Source organism: Portunus trituberculatus, chromosome 42, assembly GCF_017591435.1.
Source record: "Portunus trituberculatus isolate SZX2019 chromosome 42, ASM1759143v1, whole genome shotgun sequence".
In the NCBI taxonomy this organism is placed as follows: domain Eukaryota; kingdom Metazoa; phylum Arthropoda; class Malacostraca; order Decapoda; family Portunidae; genus Portunus; species Portunus trituberculatus.
This window is the reverse complement of record NC_059296.1, coordinates 9,751,938-9,772,156: the sequence shown is the minus strand read 5'-3', so window position 1 is coordinate 9,772,156 and position 20,219 is coordinate 9,751,938. Positions and strand designations below refer to the sequence as shown.

At 41.7% G+C, this 20,219-nt stretch overlaps 1 long non-coding RNA gene across 1 annotated transcript in view; it reads right to left on the bottom strand.

Moving 5' to 3' along the window:
• The window catches only part of LOC123517342, a 569,643-nt gene that overhangs the window by 530,402 nt on the left and 19,022 nt on the right, over positions 1-20,219 (bottom strand). The window lies entirely within an intron of this gene.

Here is a 20,219-nt window from a genome sequence, read left to right as displayed (position 1 = left end):
GGTGGTGGTAGTGATGGGGGAGGAGAAATCTAGGTGGTGGTGATGGTGATTGTAATGACAACAGGGAATGCTAATCTAAGAATAAAGGAATATTTTGGAATAAGACTGAGAAATGAATGAAGTGACAAGATAATAAGAGGAAAGGAAATAAAAAGGGAAGGATAAGTAAAAAGCTTTGGGTGAGTAAAAAGGGGAGAAAGGAAAGTGAAAGGAATAAGACAAAGGGGTAGAGGGAAGGATAGATGGATGGTAGGGAAGGGAAAGGGGAAAGAAAAGAGTGAAGGAAGGAGATGGAGGGAGGAGGGAGCATCACTCTCGTAGGCCTAACTTACCTCTGCCTGCGAGGGAAAAAATGCCAAGTCATTAATGATATAAGAAATTCCTTTCGTTTTATCACTGTCAGTTAGCACCCACGCCCAAGGTTTTTTCTTCTCTTCCTCTCTCTCCCTCTTCTCCACTCTCCCTTTCACTATTTTTTTCTCCAAATGACACGAGTTTTTTTTCCCACTCGTTCGTCTCTCTCTCTCTCTCTCTCTCTCTCTCTCTCTCTCTCTCTCTCTTGAATCTTTTAGTCTTCAGTTTCAACACGTTTCTTGCGTCTCACTTTGAACCAGTCATGTCCGTGACGAGTCTATACACACACACACACACACACACACACACACACACACACACACACACACACACACACACACACACACACGTAGATCAACCTGCCTAAAAAGAAACAGTAAAATGCAAATATCCAGGAATTCAAATATGAAATCTAAAATCCAGTCCATATATTCATTTTTTTTCTGCACTTCAATATTCGAAAAATTTATAAATATTTCTCTTGCAGCACAAAATATTCTTAGGTTCTCTGCTTGCTCATGATATCAATTACTCTTTTTTTTACCCTTATTTCTCTCTTTTCTCTCTGTCTTTCTCTTTCGCATTTTTCTCAGTGGTGTCTGTTTTGTCTGTGCCTTTCTAGTCTACCCAGATTTTTCTTTAATCTCAGACTGCGAATATTCTTGTCCCTCGTGTTTGTCTCGTCAGCTCCAACAAAGATTCCTGTGCATTTATTTAGCTTTTATTTTTCTCTCGCCATCATAACGACGATTATTCTTCAACGCCTCCGCTACCTTCTCTGTCTTCTCTTTCTCTTCCTCTTATTCTTTTACAATTTAATATATGATTCTCTCTCTCTCTCTCTCTCTCTCTCTCTCTCTCTCTCTCTCTCTCTCTCTCTCTCTCTCATTTCATCACACCACACAATATCATTCTCGCATCCCACCTCCTGTGCTGAAGTCTTCCTTTGTAATCTTTCTACGCACACGTAATTTTTTTCCTCTCATTAGATTCAACAAAATATTAAAAACTATGAATACATGAATATTTGCACGCACACACACACACACACACACACACACACACACACACACACACACACACACACACACATTTCGGAACTCACTAATATATTGAAGAGGTGGAATGAAACTTTCCTTTTCCGTAAGAAAATTATGCAATACGAATAGCTTTAGATGCAGATGAACTTTTTTCCCACAAAATTCATGTAGCCGGTGCTCACGGATATTTGCATATACGTGTTTCCTTTCCCGTATAGGCGCTCTTTTTTTCCTCTCTCTCTCTCTCTCTCTCTCTCTCTCTCTCTCTCTCTCTCTCTCTCTCTCTCTCTCTCTCTCTCGCTTTCTTTTCAGACCATCATGTCCTTCACATCCCTTCAGGCCCGTGTGGGATGACTTTTTCCATCTTACCTTCCACGAATCTCTCTCTCTCTCTCTCTCTCTCTCTCTCTCTCTCTCTCTCTCTCTCTCTCTCTCTCTCTCTCTATCTCTCTCTCTATCTATCTATCTCTCTCTCTCTCTCTCTCTCTCTCTCTCTCTCTCTCTCTCACACACACACACACACACACACACCCTAAGCCTAAGCGTCTGGCAGCCACACGTAGAGTCGATAGTCGTGTGATTTCCCAGCGCTCCTCCTGATTGCGGCCAGAGCGAGCCAGACACGGAGACACGTTCATGCTGTAGACTTTGTTACTGACACTGCCGTCTTTACATGTTTCCTCCTTTTCGGTTCATGATGAGTCGTGGTTCAGGGTGAGTCGTCTTTTCAACCGTCACGTTTTCTAAGCAGGAAGAGGAGTGGCAAGACGTGCGTTGTTGTGTTCATGTACTACTCATAACCCAGAGTCATAATACGGTGAGGAATGAGGTGTTTGTTTTCACTGTATACTTTAGAGGAAAGCCAAAGAGTAAGGTGACTAGTGAGTGCTAACACCAAAACGCTTATACATACGTTTCTTGTTAGTTTTTCAGTTTTCTCTCGTACTTAAATTTATGTACATTTCTTGTTTTGTTTTTCACTTCTTTTCATTGGTGCTCAAATTTACATGTGTTCAATAAATACGTTCTAGATATCATTCTGCAACAAGAACATAATATTCATCTCTACAATTTAAATAGACGTGCTGCTTAGATGTCTTCTATTATACAGCTAAATTACGTGCGACACTACCCTTCCCCTTAAAAATACATCTAATAAGCGATCTTCAGATAGCCAAAGAAAACAATGGCGACCCGCTATGATGATTTCCGTGACAAGAATATTCCGTAGACTGAAAGATACATGAAGCGGCGCACCGTTCACTCTTACACGCTCAGCCTTACATCAATGAAAAATAAATGAATATAACTACGAAACAGGAACTGGATTATAGACAGCATATGCATATAATCCATGAAGGCACGTAATGAACTGGAGGCTCAATATGTATCGGTTTCCTCTCTCTCTCTCCCTCTCTCTCTCTCTCTCTCTCTCTCTCTCTCTCTCTCTCTCTCTCTCATTTCCTTCCTGCTCTCCTTTATCTGCCCCTCCTCCCGCTACATTTGAACATTTCCACTCCCCTCCTTTCTATTTTAAAACTCGTCTGATACCCAGTGCTGGCTCCCCTTTCCTTTCCGATTCTGCTTTATCAATGTGTTTCTATTCTCCCGACTCTCTCTCTCTCTCTCTCTCTCTCTCTCTCTCTCTCTCTCTCTCTGAAACACAAATATTCCTTCTTTCCGCTTATATATTTACTCTAAAATCTCTTGTCCCATATTTCTCAACGTTTTTGGTTACCTATTAGTGGATAATTCTGTTGCTTTCCAGTGTATCTCATCTTGGGTTATAAATGTCAATAATAGTTTCTTCATTCATTTATTTTCCATATCGCCCCTTCTTTCTTTTCTTTCCCTCCTCGTCCCCAAGTCAGGTTCATCATTGAAGATCTGTTTCTTTTGTTTCTCTACTTCCTGGTGTTTTTTCGTTTATTATTTTCAGTCATGTGATTTCTTTTATTCTGCTCTGTTTTCTACTGTTCTTTCCTAGTACAGTAAACTGCCTTGGTGTCTTGGCATCTACCTCTTTCTTTCGCTCCTTCTCTCTCTCTCTCTCTCTCTCTCTCTCTCTCTCTCTCTCTCTCTCTCTCTCTCTCTCTCTCCGCCTCGACGCATTCTTCGCTTTCAATCCATCTTGCGGCATCGTTCTCTTCCTCTCGCTGTCTTCCTCTTTCCGTAGCTCCTCCTGCTGCTGCTCCTCAGTTCTCGTTATATATTGATACGAGACGTGTTTCTGTCCCTAGTACAAGCCTGGAGGCTCTTGATAATGCCAGCAATTTCCTTTATTGATACAGCCACCAGCCATTGCGGACCCCTGCTGGCGTGCCCCCTGCTGATAATACCTGCTGTCTTCTTTACTGCTGCGTGGCTCGTCTTCTTCGCCTCATCCTACCATTACTACTGCTGTTACTGCTTCTGCTTCTGCTCCTCCTATTCCTTCTTTTCTTTCTGTTTGTCCTGGTGTTCGTGTGAGTAGGATTCCGTCTGCTTCCTTGAGTCCTAGTTTTCCTAAATCTTTTTCGTTTTCTTTTTTTTCCAGTCTCCTACTTCTATGCTCTTTCCTTAATTCTATTCTCTTCTTTCACTTCGAATTTTATTTTCTTCTTTTGTTTTTCTGATTGCCTTTTGTTTATTTTTATATATTTGCCTTTTTCTTCTTCAGCTTTTTCTTCTTCTTTACTCATCTAATTCTTCTTTTCTATTATTTCTTCATTTTTTAATTCTTCGTCTTTTTATCCTTCTTCCATTTTCTCTTCATTTTCCTTCTCCTCCTCTTCTTCCTCCACTTCATTCTCCTCCTCCTCCTCCTCCTCCTCCTCCTCCTCCTCCTCCTCAGTAACTTATTTTGTGAGGCTCAGTAAACTGCTCATTTACTTGTCTTTTTCGGCTTGAATTTTCTTTCTATCATAATTTGCATTTAATGTCTCACTTGCGCTCCTTTCTCTCACGTCTCGAGCATCAATTTGAATCTTAATTTTATTTGTTCCTTTTTTACGTATTATTTATGGCCTTCCATGCCTTGAGTATTGCTCTAACAGTGCTATTAATTATTTACAGCCAAACACCATCGATTTCTTAAGCACATTTCTATTCTTTAAAAAATCGTCAATGTCTCTTATTATTCATTTTACTGAGTCTTATTTCCTTCTCCTAATCTTTTTTTATTATTTTCTTTTCTTCTTTTCATATCACGTTTGTTTTCCTTTAGCTTTCCTCATCCCTTCTCGTTTACTTCTCAGCTGTTCCATTTTCACTCATTTCTCCTTACATGAATTCCTCCACCGCTTCCACCTTGGTCTCATCCGCGCCCTGCTCCTCGTCCTACCCAAGCTGCAGTCTTTTTCTTTCATTTTTCAGCATTTTCCTCCTTATCTGGGCTTACGGGGCTTATCTCCCGGATTATTTCCTCTCCTCCCCTCCTTCCTGCATTTATTTTCTCCCTCCAAGTATGCTTTCCCCTGACCCACTCGTGCGATTCTTGGTTTTTCGTGTAACTACTGAAAGGGGCATCTCCCACAAGTCAACAGTTTTCTTTCTTATTTATACGCTCGTCACTGTTATTATCGGTGCTTTCGTTATACAATACACAAGCGAGTCAGGCTTATCAGTAATTCAGTTCATGACACCGCCCACACCAGCTGTCGCTCCTCGCGTGCCGTCGTGGCCGCTGGAGGAGCGCGCCGGCACACCACTGCGTGACAGTACAGCGGCACACACCCTCCTTCCCCTTGATATAAAACCGCGGTAATGACAAGTCGGTGAGGATGCTCCCAGCTGCGCGGCGAGGACGAAGGAAGGGCGGGAGGAAGGGCGGGAAGGCGGCGGCGTGCTGGTGCTCCTGCCGGCTTCCTCTTACTTATGGTAATGAGGTGAGGAGGGTTTTAAAAGGGGGGCCCTTACTCTCCCTCCCTCATACCCGGCCTTCTACGGTTAAGCTCTTTTTCATGGTGGCTTAAATCACGGCGATGGCTGGCGGCGCGCACCCATGTTTTTGCCTCTGCTGCTCACCGCCGAAACAAAGGCACCGATTTGATTACCGTTCCGGATATCTAGCGGTAAACAGAAACACCTGTACCGGCCTGCCCGCCCACCCACTACACTCACTATACCCACGCGCCACGACACACGCCTGCTGCCCTCTGCTAGTCACAACCTTTAAACTCAAGTGTGCAGTCATATAAAGAGGTAAGGATAGATGATATACACAGAGGGAGCTTCCGAGGAAGTTACATACAATCTCACACTCACGCTTCCGAGCAACATTCATATTACGGACATGACTTTTACAAAACCCATACTCAGTTAGCGACAAACTGTGTTTAATTAACACGCTCCTGATACTTACATCACTTTTCCTTCTGTCGGCATTCGTGTTCTAGTAACGACTCCCGTGTTTTTCACTTCACAAAACTTTTATATGCTGTTTGCGCATTCTTTTTGTTGTTAATGTTTACTTTAATAAAGCCATTCAGAGCATTTCTGAAGGCATTATGCATTTTTTTTCCATAATTTCATAACGTTAATACAGATCCATAACATATACTCTCTCTCTCTCTCTCTCTCTCTCTCTCTCTCTCTCTCTCTCTCTCTCTCTCTCTCTCTCTCTCTCTCTCTATCTATCTATCTAGGCTGGTCAAAGGACACTAGCCAAGGGACACAAAACTAATTAAGGAAAAAGGAAAAACAGCGTAAATTCGATGTCAAATAGGACAAATAAAGTTCAAGAGAGTGTAGGGTCAGTGTCATTTCCTTATTGTTACGAAGAGTAAAGGTGGGAATAAGAACAAGACGTGCCAACAAGTAAAGAAGACGGATGACATAGAAATACTCTTCAATTCTTCCTCACCTCCAGTACCATGACGCGTTTCCATATCCATTTTGCTTCCTATTTGGTGATTTTATACAGCTTCAGAAACTTACGTGGTTGATTAAGATAGTGAAAACTCTGGACATTAATTTTCTAACCTCGATAGACCATTCTTATTGTTAGTAAAATAGTCTAGTCGTACACAAATATTAAGGTAAAAATGTGTCCCAGTACTGAAGGGGTTAATATGACGAACACAAGAGACTTACTTATCTGACAGTGGGAATGAAAAGTCCAATTCCAGCAGGTCAACATGAAAGGATTTGTTCGCGTCTCTTAACTGCTGTTATGTCTTTTACTTTAAATTACCTCGTGGCAACAAATAGGTCAATTTTTTTCCCTTGTTTCTTGTGCGAAAAAAAAATAATAATAATCTCAGAGTGTATCATTCCTCTCTCCTTTACATTTTAATTAAACTTACCATTATTTTCATTCAGATTCATTTCAGTTTTTCTTCTTTCAAATAATTCAGCTAACAATATTTTCGTCTTTGCCAGTGTTAATTAACCTTTTCCCTTGAATTTCTTGTCAACGACCCCTTCTTGTTTTTCGTCCCATTCTCCTTTTTTTCTGTCTCTGTCAAGTATCCCCAGTTTTATGTTTCCCTCGAGATCCTGTTTCGTCCGCCACCTTTCTTCTCTCTCCCTATTATCCCTACACCTCACACTCCTTCCTCCCTCATTTCTATCCCTCTCCTTTTCCTTCCTCTTTACCTCCCATTAATCTGCTTCCTTCCTGTCCACATTCTCTTTCAACTTTACTTTTACCCGAGGCTCTCTCTCTCTCTCTCTCTCTCTCTCTCTCTCTCTCTCTCTCTCTCTCTCTCTCTCTCTCTCTCTCTCTCTCTCTCTCTCTCTCTCTCTCTCTCTCTCAATTTATAGTCTCGCATATACTTATCGTTTGGTTTAAATCCTAAAATATTTCTGCTAACCTTTTTACAGCACTTGTTTTTTTTTAATCATAATTATATTTCTCCTCTCCCTCTTTCTCTTCTTTCTTCCTTCTGCTCCTTCTCCTCCTTCGCGGTCACATGTGGGAACCAAACATGACAAAAGTCTGTCTGATACCAGCTTGCCTGCTAAGTAGTGGCTCGGCTCAGACACTAAAAACTAATGGACTCTTGATCAGCTCTGCAGGAAGGACACACTAAAAATCACACGCGTAACTTGTAGCGCGTCTTTTTTTCTTCTTTCTTCCTGGCCTGTAGAATTTAAAAAACAAAGCCTTCTGAATGGCAGTAAATGGGTGGCAGTAAGTGATACAACAGAGAGAGAGACGAATTATTTTTACCATGAGTTTTGGGTATGATCAGAGACTCTATTTACATTAGGAAGGCTATATGAAGGTCAGAAGATAAATAGACAGAGTCTTCACTATTTCACTCCCTATATAAGTTTCTAGAGCTGTATAAAATCACCATATAGTAAGTAGAATAAATGTGAAAACGTTTCATGGTACTGAGGAGGTTAACTAGAAATACTACCTGGGCATTTCATGTACAGTATCCCCCTCGTGTTAATAAAAGAGAGCTTATATCACTGTTGTTATAGGAAGGCTCGTCTCAAAGGATGGAGGACAGGAAGGAAGAAACGATGATGATACTGTTTAAGAATAAAATATGATAAATAGATGGATAAACATAGCGTGTTTACCATAATGTACAACATATCGTTTTTTTTGTAACAAGAAGCCTTTTTGTGTAAATGATAAGAACAATATAAAATCACCATTCGGAAGTAACACTCCACAAACTTTCTATTCCATCGCTGCACTCAATCTAACTGCAGGTTCACTCTCAGTAATGAAACAAAAGGCCTGATGGCGGCGTTGCATGATTTTTTTTTTTTTTCCGTTTTACTTTGTTATATTCTGGTTGCATTGAACAAATCTCAGGTCAACAATTTAGGTAATATGATATTTTAAGAAACCTTAATTACAACCACTATAAAAGACCCTCATTATTTTTGTTCCTTTTCTCTTGCTTTAACCCCTTTAGTACTGAGACACATTTTTACCTTGAGATTTGTGTACGATTAGACCATTTTATTGACATTAGGAAGGATCAATGGATGTCAGAGGATTGATGGCCACAATCTTCACTATTTTAATCACCCACATAAGTTTCTGAAGCTGTACAAAATCACCAAATAGTAAGCAGAATGAATATGGAAAAGCGTCATGGTATTCAAAGGGTTAAGGACATTTGGCATTCATCCCTTAAATAATTTTCCCTTCAATGTAATACTAAAATTTATTAATATTTTTAGGGTAAGCCATTATATTTTTTTTTGCAGCGTAAAAAGTTAAAACTAACCTCCTCTCTCTCTCTCTCTCTCTCTCTCTCTCTCTCTCTCTCTCTCTCTCTCTCCTGTGTTCATGCAAACCATTTCTATAACGCTAGGAAGGCTAAGGATAGGGGTACTGCACCAATAAAGGGAGTAGACAATGTATAGAATTGAGAGAGGATGAGATAAACCTGCTTAGAGAAACCAATAATCATACACGTGGCAGTCCCTGTACAAAACATACTTAAAGCAACCCATCATCCTTATTCATAAACTTACCTCATATATATAGTATTATCCATAAATTCAACTTATCGCACATTTCTACATTTTTTTTAGATGAATCATACGAAACTCTCTCTCTCTCTCTCTCTCTCTCTCTCTCTCTCTCTCTCTCTCTCTCTCTCTCTCTCTCTCTCTCTCTCTCCACAATAACAACAATAACAGGAGAAGATCGTAAATTCCTATCAGCGTCATGATTAAATAGAATTGCATAGATACTTAAGGAACATTGATTAATTGTATTTTTAACCAACAGTTTTCTTATACATATATGTTATGGAATTCTTTATGTAATTCAAGTTGCATATTCCCTTATTTTTCATGGGGCGGTGTCCCCAAAAAAGGTTTGAAAATCACTATTCCACTACTCCCAGATACACTATTTCAATCTGGTGATAGAAACTTAACACAATTTTCCGAAAGGTCACTGTGGAAACAAAACAAAAAAAAAAAAAATCTCTACAGTACAAAATATAAACAGGTAACAAGATTGACTGGTTTATCAAGTTTCCCTGGTGATGCCACAACAGCTGACGATTACATAGACCAAGAATACATGAAATAATAGGTAAAAGATATTGGCTATTGAAGAACTATGAATAAAAGGGACAGACAGACAAACAAAACCCATCTCCCTCTTGAAATGAAAACTACAAAAAAAATAATAAAACAATCGCCTGACCTTCCCGCCTGTCCTTGAAGATTCCTAGAGCGACGAGAACTAAGATTCCAGATGTACCCTTCCTTCCCTCCATTCCTACTCTCCCTCCCTCCTGTCTCTCCCTCCCTTCCTCCCTCCCTCCAGCATTCCTCTCCTGCCGTGAGGACTCCTGCCTGACACGTGGGAATTTCGATACAGGGAACGGGTCAGGTAAGGTCAGATGGAGGCAGGAATGGAATTAGGAGCAGCAAACCGTCCTGTATTTAATGGCGAGGAGCCGGTTCGTGTGAGGTCAGGCGAGTGACGTCATGCTGACACGCCACTCCATTATGTATAAAGAAACGGTCCGATATGCTGGGGTAAAAATATAAATAAATAAATAAAGGGAAAAAATGCGTTATAAAAAGTAGTTATGGTTATTCATGCGAGTTATGAATTCCTTTTTTTTTCAATCTAATTACTTTCATCATATCTCTCTCTCTCTCTCTCTCTCTCTCTCTCTCTCTCTCTCTCTCTCTCTCTCTCTCTCTCTCTCATCGTAGCATGTCCGCGTTACAAAAAAAAAAAAAAATAGAAAAATCGTGCTATATTTCTACATTGATTTTCGAAACTAAAGCTTTGACATTAAACATGCACAAAAAAAAAATGTATTCCACGTTGACAAGCGGGAAAATTTTAGTCATATTGGAAGCGGACGAGGTGAAAAATTCATGTTTTGATGTGTGTGTGTGTGTGTGTGTGTGTGTGTGTGTGTGTGTGTGTGTGTGTGTGTGTGTGTGTGTGTGTGTGTGTGTGTGTGTGTGTGTGTGTGTGTAAATCTTGTTCTTTTACAGAAGACACCTTATTTACTATATGAAAAAGATATTTGTTTTTAATAAAATACTACGCTAAATAGAATAAAACGAATAATACAAACAGACTAGGAATAGTAGACCAAAACAACCAATTACAAAAATTTACAGAATGAGAAAAAGAATCCAGAAGAAAAAAATAATTTAAATTAATTATGGAAAGAAGCTTACAAAATTCAAGAAAAAAATAAGATTGGAAGAGAAAACTTTCACTGAATAGTAATACAAAGACCAATACTGAAATAGAACAGGAAAAAAATACCAATGCGTTGAAAAAAAATCAATGCAACACGGAGAGGTACAGGAGGAAGAGGAGGAGGAGATGGAGGAGGAGGAGGAGGAGGAGGAGAAGGAGGAGGATGATGAAGAAGAAGAAGAAGAAGAAGAAGAAGAAGAAGAAGAAGAAGAAGAAGAAGAAGAAGAAGAAGAAGAAGAAGAAGAAGAAGAAGAAGAAGAAGAAGAAGAAGAAGAAGAAGAAGAAGAAGAAGAAGAAGAAGAAGAAGAAGAAGAAGAAGAAGAAGAAGAAGAAGAAGAGAAGAAGGAGGAGGAGGAGATAATGACGTCACGAGAAAACTCTGATTAGGTCCATAAAATTTGCAGCGGTGTTGACCTTTGGGTGTAGAAGGGAGGAAGGGAGGAAGGGAGGGAGAGAATGAGGGAGGAGGTAGGGAATCGGAAAGCCCGGGAAAAAATAAAATATAAAATTCCCCTTCTTAATTTACAATAATTTAATGCATAGCTGATCATGACAGGTGAGAGAGAGAGAGAGAGAGAGAGAGAGAGAGAGAGAGAGAGAGAGAGAGAGAGAGAGAGAGAGAGAGAGAGAGAGAATCAAACTAAAGACGATAAAATAAGAAAACTAGAGAGAGAATTCATAAGAGAACAATAAGCTTGGGAAAGGATTATCATTATTATTAGAGCATTATTATTACTGATTTTCATCATTAGCATTATTTCAGTAGAACTATTGATGCTGCTGCTACTTTTGTTGTTGTTGTTGTTATCACTACTATCACCATCACCACCACCACCACCATTACTAATTATCATCACGTCATTCACAGGCAGCACGTCTCGCCTCGCCGCTCGCCACCACCCGATCGGCTTCTCCTGGCTGGCTTGCAGGAACCATTAATTTGCCGTGTCGTCTACGGCCTGCAAACAAGCCACCACCTCCTCCTCCTCCTTCTCTCCCTCCCTCCTTCTTCTTCTTCTCCTCCTCCTCCTCCTCCTCCTCCTCCTCCTCCTCCTCCTCCTCCTCCTCCTCCTCCCCTCCCCCTCCAATTAGGACGTTCGGGGGCGCCTGTAGCACCTCAGGCGGCGTCAGCTGATCCTGTAACAAGCACCGAGCTATGATCACACACACACACACACACACACACACACACACACACACAGATCAGTGGAGTGTCGCGTACGTGAGACTCTCTCCACCCACAAAGAAGTGACAGTCACATCATTAATCTCCTATTTCCTTCAGGGTCGGTGACAGTAACATTTCTATCCGCTGCTCTGTTCCGGATGTTCAATATTTTCCTTCACTTTTCAACGCCACTCCTTCATATTTATAGCCCCGTGCACTGTGACAGGCTTTTTTTCTTCTGATTTTCGAGTAGATATTAAATAGAAAACTGTATAGTACCTAAATTTAAACTTACCAGATTCATTATATTCACACATTAAATATACGTAAAAAAGAAAAAAAAGCACACATCATATTCATTATATTCCCACGAAAAATACACACACACACACACACAAAAGAAACTAGCTATTTAAGGTTTATATATGCATCACTAATATAAACCATCATTATTCGTATTTACCTCACATTCTTTTCCCCCACATTTCTACTTAATTTCACATTCCACCTAACACTTCCTTTCATCTGTGTGAGCATTTCTCTCTTCCCACGTAAGAACCACTACCACTGATGCCTTTTTATATATATATTTTCTTAAGTAAAATCTTCTATTCTTTCCGATATAGACTGATCAACACTGCCGCGGGTGTTTCCATTTTCCCGATACGTGGCTGCGGCATCATCGTTGCGTTTCCAGGAGAGAGAGCAATGCCTCGGGTACGATTTAAATGCTTATGACGTCAAAGTTACTTATAAATGATAAAAGATGAAAGAACATGACGGCGGTAGTGGCGGAAGCGGTGGAGGAGGAAATGGAAGAGAAAGAAGAAAAGGAGGAGGAGGAAGAAGAAAGGGAAGGAGAGGAGGAAAGTACAATGATCTGACTAAGGAGAAAAAACGTGAATAAGAACAAAAATTATTTAAAAAGTAAAGAGAAGAATGTGATTTTGAGTTGAGAAAGCTGGCGTAGGAGGGAGTGAAAGAAGAATAAGGAGAGTACGAAGGAGAAAGAAGAGAAGGAAGATGAGGACGAGGAGGAGAAAAGAGGAAAAAGGAGAGGAGGAGGAGACAATAAAAAAAAAAAGCAACCTGGGGGAAGGTGAGGAATGGTGCATATATGTCAAGTGTGTCCTTTAATGGAGAGAGAGAGAGAGAGAGAGAGAGAGAGAGAGAGAGAGAGAGAGAGAGAGAGAGAGAGAGAGAGAGAGAGAGAGAGAGAGAGAGAGAGAGAGAGAGAGAGAGAGAGAGAGAGAGAGAGAGAGAGAGAGAGAGAGAAAGACAGAGAGAAAGAGGAGGAATATAACACACAAATACACCCATATACACAAACACACACAATGAAAACAAAAGTAGGGTTACCGTCACAGGTGAGAAAGGAGGAACGGGATTAGCAGAGACGACTTTCTCAGCATGGAGGTGACGAGCCTCTCTAAGACTAACGAATGGCTTTTAAAGAATGGCACAGGCCTCCGAGAAAGGGACGACAAGGGCAGAGGTATGGCATTTAAAGCAGTCAGTGTTGCCATGACGTAGGTATTGCTTAGAAGTGGAGAGAGGAACGCAAGAAAAGGGAGACGAGTGACGGAGAGAGAGAGAGAGAGAGAGAGAGAGAGAGAGAGAGAGAGAGAGAGAGAGAGAGAGAGAGAGAGAGAGAGAGAGAGAGAGAGAGAGAGAGAGAGAAAGGTAAAGGTGTTAAAAGGATGGACAAAAGAACGAGAAAGAGGATGACGATGGAGCTGAGAAATGCAAGGAAGTAAAGAGGAGAGACAGAAAGAAGGAAGAAAGAAAGGAAGGAAGGAAGGAAGGAGAGAATGAGAGAAAGAAGGTGGAATAAGAGAGAGAAAGAAGAAGGGTAGTGAGATGGAAGGAAGGAAAGAAATGTAAGGTTTGTAACCAAGGGAAAAAAATGAGAAGAAACTAACTAAACAAGGCATATGAAAAAAAGATAGAAAAGATAAAATGTGGAAAATAAAAAGAAATAAATGGAGAAGAAAATTAAGGAGTGAGGATGGAGGAGAAAGGGCAGAAAACAGGAGGTGGAAAAATTGAAGGATGAAAGGAGACGGAGGCAGACATGGAGAAAAGAAGAGGAGGGGAGGATGTCAGCGTAGATAGGAAGAGAGAAAGACAGGAAGGACGAGAAATGAGACGGAAGGAGAAGCAATGGAGGCCGGAAGGAGAGCGAACAAGGGAGGAGGAAGAGGGAGAAAGAGGGTGGCAAAGTAGGTGGAAAGAGAAAGAGGGAGAGAAAGGAAGGGAAACAATAATAGAACAAGAGAATGAAAGGAAAGGGAACTAGGGTGGAAGAAAAGCAAGGGAAGAGAGAAAGAGAAAGAGAAGAGGAGGAGAAAGCGAGAAGAAAGAACTATTACGAAATATATTCAAGGAAAAGAAAAGAGAAAAAATTGGAGGATGAATAAAAAAATTGGAAAGAAATATATCTTTGGAAGGGACGATAGGAAGAAAAAGATGATAAAGGGAGAGCTAAAAAAAAAAAAAAAAACAAGCAAAACAAGCGAAAATAATGAGAAATTGATTAAAAAGTGACTGAAGGAAAGAGGAAAAGGAAGAAAATAGAATATAAAGAGATAAAAAGACAAATAATCGAACTTAAATGACAGAGAAGATGAAGTTAACCATGGACTAAAAAAAGAAGATACCTGAAGATAAGAGAATGGAAAGAAGCGAGCAGCGAGACTGAAACAGAGAGAGAGAGAGAGAAGGAAGAAAGGAAGAAAGGCACCGTGGCATGACTGGCTAAAATCCCTCATGTAAGACACACAAGGCGGGGACAAAGGGTCAACCACCGAGTTCATATGACAAGGGATAAAGAAGATACTAGTACATACAAACGTGTGGCAAATACTTGAGGGTGGAAAAGAGGCAACCAACGCTAGGGTAGAAATAAGATTGGATGGAAATAGAGACTGAGTGATAGGGGGAGTTGATATTGTGACTAGATTGTGAACTAGAGATAGGAATATGTAGACAGAACGACAGGGTAATGAATGTTGAGAAAGAGACCGAATGATGAGGTTACATGACTAAATAAGCTTGGATAATGAGGTTCGGTGGAATTAAGGGTGAGCTTAGGCGTACAGTATAGAAATGGGTGATGGGGGCTGAGTATGACAAGGCACTGGATAGGGATGAGCGTGAACATTAAAGGGAGATGGCCGAGGCACTGTGGTTGATGGATGAGAGGATGGATGAATGTGAGTGGGTTAGGGTAGGGCACAGAGAGAGAGAGAGAGAGAGAGAGAATGGTTGGGTACAGACGGGATTGGGTATTGACGAGTCCTCTAGTCTGACAAATAATAATGAGGTGACCTTCATTCCAACGCTACGAAGTCAAACATCCATCCATCACGACCATAAAAAGGTAATTATTGCAAACATTGACATATTGATCAGTGTGGCACAAAGCTTTCTTGTATTAAAAATAAAGTCACAAAACCAGTGCCAAAATTTAATAAAGTAACTTTCAAGTATAGCGTCTCTGTAACATATCATTTCTGAAGTTAGTGTGTTATTTGCCAATAAAAGTCACGACAAACTTCAGCTATGTAAGATGACACAGGCAGCAACCTCTTCTAGGAAATCACTCGCTTCTCAACAACTAAGTACAACATAACGCCGATTTTATCTTCACCTTTACTTCACCTTCATCAGTAGCACACCTTGTTTACTCTTAGTAATATGAATCCATGAAACAGGTCGATCGAAACTACTGGATTACTCATTCGTACCCCGTCTCTCTCTCTCTCTCTCTCTCTCTCTCTCTCTCTCTCTCTCTCTCTCTCTCTCTCTCTCTCTGGCCTCAGGTATCAGGCAGACAAGTGGAGTATATAAAGCCGTGGATCAAGTTCGTACATTCACAAGAACATAACATTTCATAAGTTAACTTCCTACACACGAACACGAGGCTGTAACATTAAGACACGCTAGGATTCCTTCGACGTGTATAAAACATAAAATAAAAAAATTCCTAAGTCATAATCAAGAATATGCTGAGCTGAGGACGGAGCGGAGGAGGAGGAAGAAGAGGAAGAGGAGGAGGAAAAATGCGAGTTAGTAAAGAAAACATGTATTAAAAATGATATTAAACACAAAATGAAATAAAATTGAGGGACATCATACAGACTGAAACCTTCGAGTGTACAGAAAAATGCAAAAACCTGCTATATATTCACAACAGTTTCGTTAGCTTATTCCCCTTCTTTCTTACAACCGTCCGCAGACTGAAACCAATAGTCATAAGCTTATCAATGGCAATAAACAAAATAACCACACTCAAAAATTACCAACTCAAAGTTTATAATTCACTCGCACCAAACATCTACTAATCTTTTTATTATTCTTACGACTAACATTCACCAACACCTAAAAAAAAAACGTTCAAACTATCAATTCCCTTGCATCATATAGCAGCACCACGACCTTAGCACCGCGCACATGAGTATAAGTAGAAATCCCGACCAATGTCTTGACTCCACGTATCCAGTCCCGCTGCACGCCGCCTGAACGAAGCCTCAGGTCGTCGAGTCAAGAGGCAGCGGAGCGTTTCAGATCACCCTGCCTCTTGCACTTGACTCGTATCCGCCTAGAGGACGTTTTGCATGCCTAGGCAGAGACATCTAGACTCCTCCTCCTCCTCCTCCTCCCTTCTTCCCTCTTCCTCCCCCTCTTCCTCCCGCTACATGAGGACGCTGAACCGGGGACTAAAGGAGAAGGGGGGAAGGCAGAGGAGATTGACAGGGGACGGGAAGAAGTGAAGAGGGGAGGGGAAGGAGCTAAGAGGCAGGGAGTCAGTGAACGCTTCTTCTCACACTAAAGGACATGGACCGTGTGTGTGTGTGTGTGTGTGTGTGTGTGTGTGTCAGCCAAGACTGACAAAACAGACACAGACAGACAGCCTGACAGATAGACAATCACACAACACACACGCACACAATCACACACCATCTCTCTCTCTCTCTCTCTCTCTCTCTCTCTCTAAATTTACAAAACAAAAAGATAAATAAATATTAGACGGAAGAAGAAGAGAAGGAGGAGGAAATCCGCCACACTAAACTGCTCTACCTGTAAGAAGGATCAGCGTGGGTGTGGATGACAGACGAGAGTGGAAGCGAGAAAAAATGTGGGCAAATAGGACATATATAGCATGCATGTGTGTGGAGAGAGGTGGGTTGGTGTGTTTGTGTGTGGATGGGAGAGGACAGGTGAGAGAGAGAGAGAGGCAGGTGGGACTCTCTTTTCCCCTACACAGGTAAGGAAACACCAACTCCTTAACGAAGCTATTATTCTCTTGGAGGCATCAACGTGAAGAATTTGTAATGCAGAGTAATTTGTTGACAGGAATGTGGCGAGAAATCGTGAAGTCTTAAATGGGAATGTTTACAGTGAAAGCATGTTAATGATAAATGAAGTGGTGGTGGTGTGGTGGTGGTGGTGGTGGTATTGGTGGTAGTAGTAGTAGCAGGAGTATAAGTAAGAGTAGGAGGAGTAGGAGTAAGAGTGGGAGTAAGAGTAGTAGTAGCAGTAGTAATAGTAGTAGTAGTAAGAGGAGTAGTAGTAGTAAGAGTAAGAGTAGGAGGAGGAGTAGGAGTAAGAGTAGGAGTAGTAGTAGCAGCAGCAGCAGCAGTAGTAGTAGTAGTAGTAGTAGTAGTAGTAGTAGTAGTAGTAGTAGTAGTAGTAGTAGTAGTAAAAATATAAAAGTTAAAATGATATTGTCTCTAAATACCCATTAGTATATATAATGTAAAACACACACACACACACACACACACACACACACACACACACACACACACACACACACACACACACACACACACACACACACACACACCTGACATTTCCTCTCAATTATCTTTCCTCAGTCCCGGGACCCGAACCCCCAGCCACTCACGCCCCGCACGAGTGAGTCACAGCGCACCAAACACACCCGCCATTATGTCAGACCAGAATATAAACCACACACACCATCACAAAAACACCACCACCACCACCATCACACCTCCTTTCCACCTCCCTTCCTGCATGTCCCTTTTCTCTCTCTCTCTCTCTCTCTCTCTCTCTCTCTCTCTCTCTCTCTCTCTCTGTCACTTTTTTCTCTTCCTTCAGTAGTTTCCTCCACTAGCACTTTCCTTCTTCCACCTCTAAATCTCTAACATCCTTTTCCTCCTCCTCCTCCTCCTCCTCCTCCTCCTCCTCCTCCTCCTCCTTCTCCTCCCCTTTTGTCATCTTCCTCTATCATCTTCATCACTTTCCCTTCTCCTTTTCTTTCATCATTTCTCCTCCTCACCAACATTACAACCACAATCACAGTTCTTCATCCAGCACCTGTTCTCGTTTCCACCACCACCACCACTACCACCATACCTATACCAAGCTTCATTACCACAACTCCAGTATTTCATCCTATTTCCCACGTGCTCTCCCCTCTCCTTTTTCTTCCTTTCCTTACTCGTTTTCTCTTCCTTATGCCTCACGTCCTTCCTTTTTTCCTAGTGTCTGTACCACTGAAAATGCGTAGAGAGAAAAGGGAACATGTTTACACACACACACACACACACACACACACACACACACACACACACACACACACACACACACACACACACACACGTGACTCATGCTAGCTTGACATTATAAGGAAATCGACCAGTGATACGCAGTCGACATTTTAAGAGAGAGAGAGAGAGAGAGAGAGAGAGAGAGTGTGTGTGTGTGTGTGTGTGTGTGTGTGTGTGTGTGTGTGTGTGTGTGTGTGTGTGTGTGTGTGTGTGTGTGTGTGTGTGTGTGTGTGTGTGTGTGTGTGTGTGTGTGTGTGTGTGTGTGTGTGTGTGTGTGTGTGTGTGTGAGAGAGAGAGAGAGAGAGAGAGAGAGAGAGAGAGAGAGAGAGAGAGAGAGAGAGAGAGAGAGAGAGAGAGAGAGAGAGAGAGATTGCAATATTCATTCTAGCTGACACACTGATTTCCATCAACGGCTTCATTAAATCGCCATGGGGACCCTCGTGATGCTGCAATACCCTTCCTTATGGAGTGCGCAGACAGATAGACACACACACAGTCACACACACACACACACACACACACACACACACACACACACACACACACACACACACACACACACACACAGCAGTGAACAGTGAACAGTGAACACGCACAGCAAACAAGGACCTCCCCACCTTCTCTCAGAACTGGAACACAAAGATTCTATTGCCACCTGCACCGCTCGTCTTTCTGTACAGCGACTGGCGACACGAGATAAGATCGATTGTAGTGTTTTCCGTGGGAGTTAATGAGGTTATGACAGTCCTCGCCCTGTCTCCCCGTCACTGCGTCTTGGTGGGCGTCTTTGAGCATTGTGGACCCGAGTGTTTGACTTCAAAGTTGGTGTATTAAAACAGGGAGTTGGACTCGGCTCGTTTGTGAGCAAGAGCGGGAGTGAGTGAGTTTATGTTTCTCTGTGTTCCAGTGACAGCTCTGATTGTGTGGTGATCTTATGAGTGTGTTGAGAGAGAGAGAGAGAGAGAGAGAGAGAGAGAGAGAGAGAGAGAGAGAGAGAGAGAGAGAGAGAGAATCTTTATATTTTGGTGTATTTCATATTTAAAGATTGTTCACAACTCACTGCGTTGCGCCATTCTTAATTTGCATTCCTTTATCTAACATTTATTTTATATTTTACTTCAGCTATCTCTTCACGAATTGCAATGCGTTGTTCATTTTCTATTGCTGATATTTTTTCTTGATTTCTCAACGCATACTTATATTTATACTGTCTTTCTCTTTATACTCTGCAAGTCTGTCTATCTCCCTGATATTCTCCAGTATTTCTTTCTATCATGTCTTCTCTTCTCTCCTTATCTCACTTTTTCTCCTTTCTTTAACCTTCTTCGGTCTCACTCTTTTCCTCTTCATATTTCGTCCTCTCTTTTTACCTTTTATGTTCTCCCCTCCCGGTTTTCGTGTAATTCCTTCCTCTCCGTCCCTCCCCTTCTGTGGTTCTTTCTCTGTTCCTTCTTTCTTTCCATTCTTCCTTCCTCCCCCTCCCTAATTCTCTCCTCTGTTTTATGTCTACTATATCCCTCACTCTTTGCTCACTTTCCTCATGCTTCTCTCCTTTCATTTCCTCTCCCTTCCTCCCTGGTTATTCCTCCTTCCTTCCTTCCTTCCTTGCACTTTTGCCTTCTTTTTTCCTTCCTTCTCACCGCCCCAAATATTCCCTTTTCGCTTCTCTCGCTTCCTCAGTAGTCACCCTTCCTTTCTATTATGCCTTCCTTCTTCCATCTCTCCGTTCCTGTCTCTTGCCTCCATTCTCTCATCCCTGCCTCTCTGCCTGCCCCCGTCCCTCCCTCCCTTCTGTCGTCAGCCTGGGCGCCAGACACCCTCGGGTCGCCGCTCTGAGTTATTGATGAGTTTGGTATTGCAGGCGAAGGTGTCACGGGCGTGTTGGTGATGAGCGGCGGGTAGAGGGGCGGGAGAAGGAGGATGGGTACTAGGGTTCGAGTT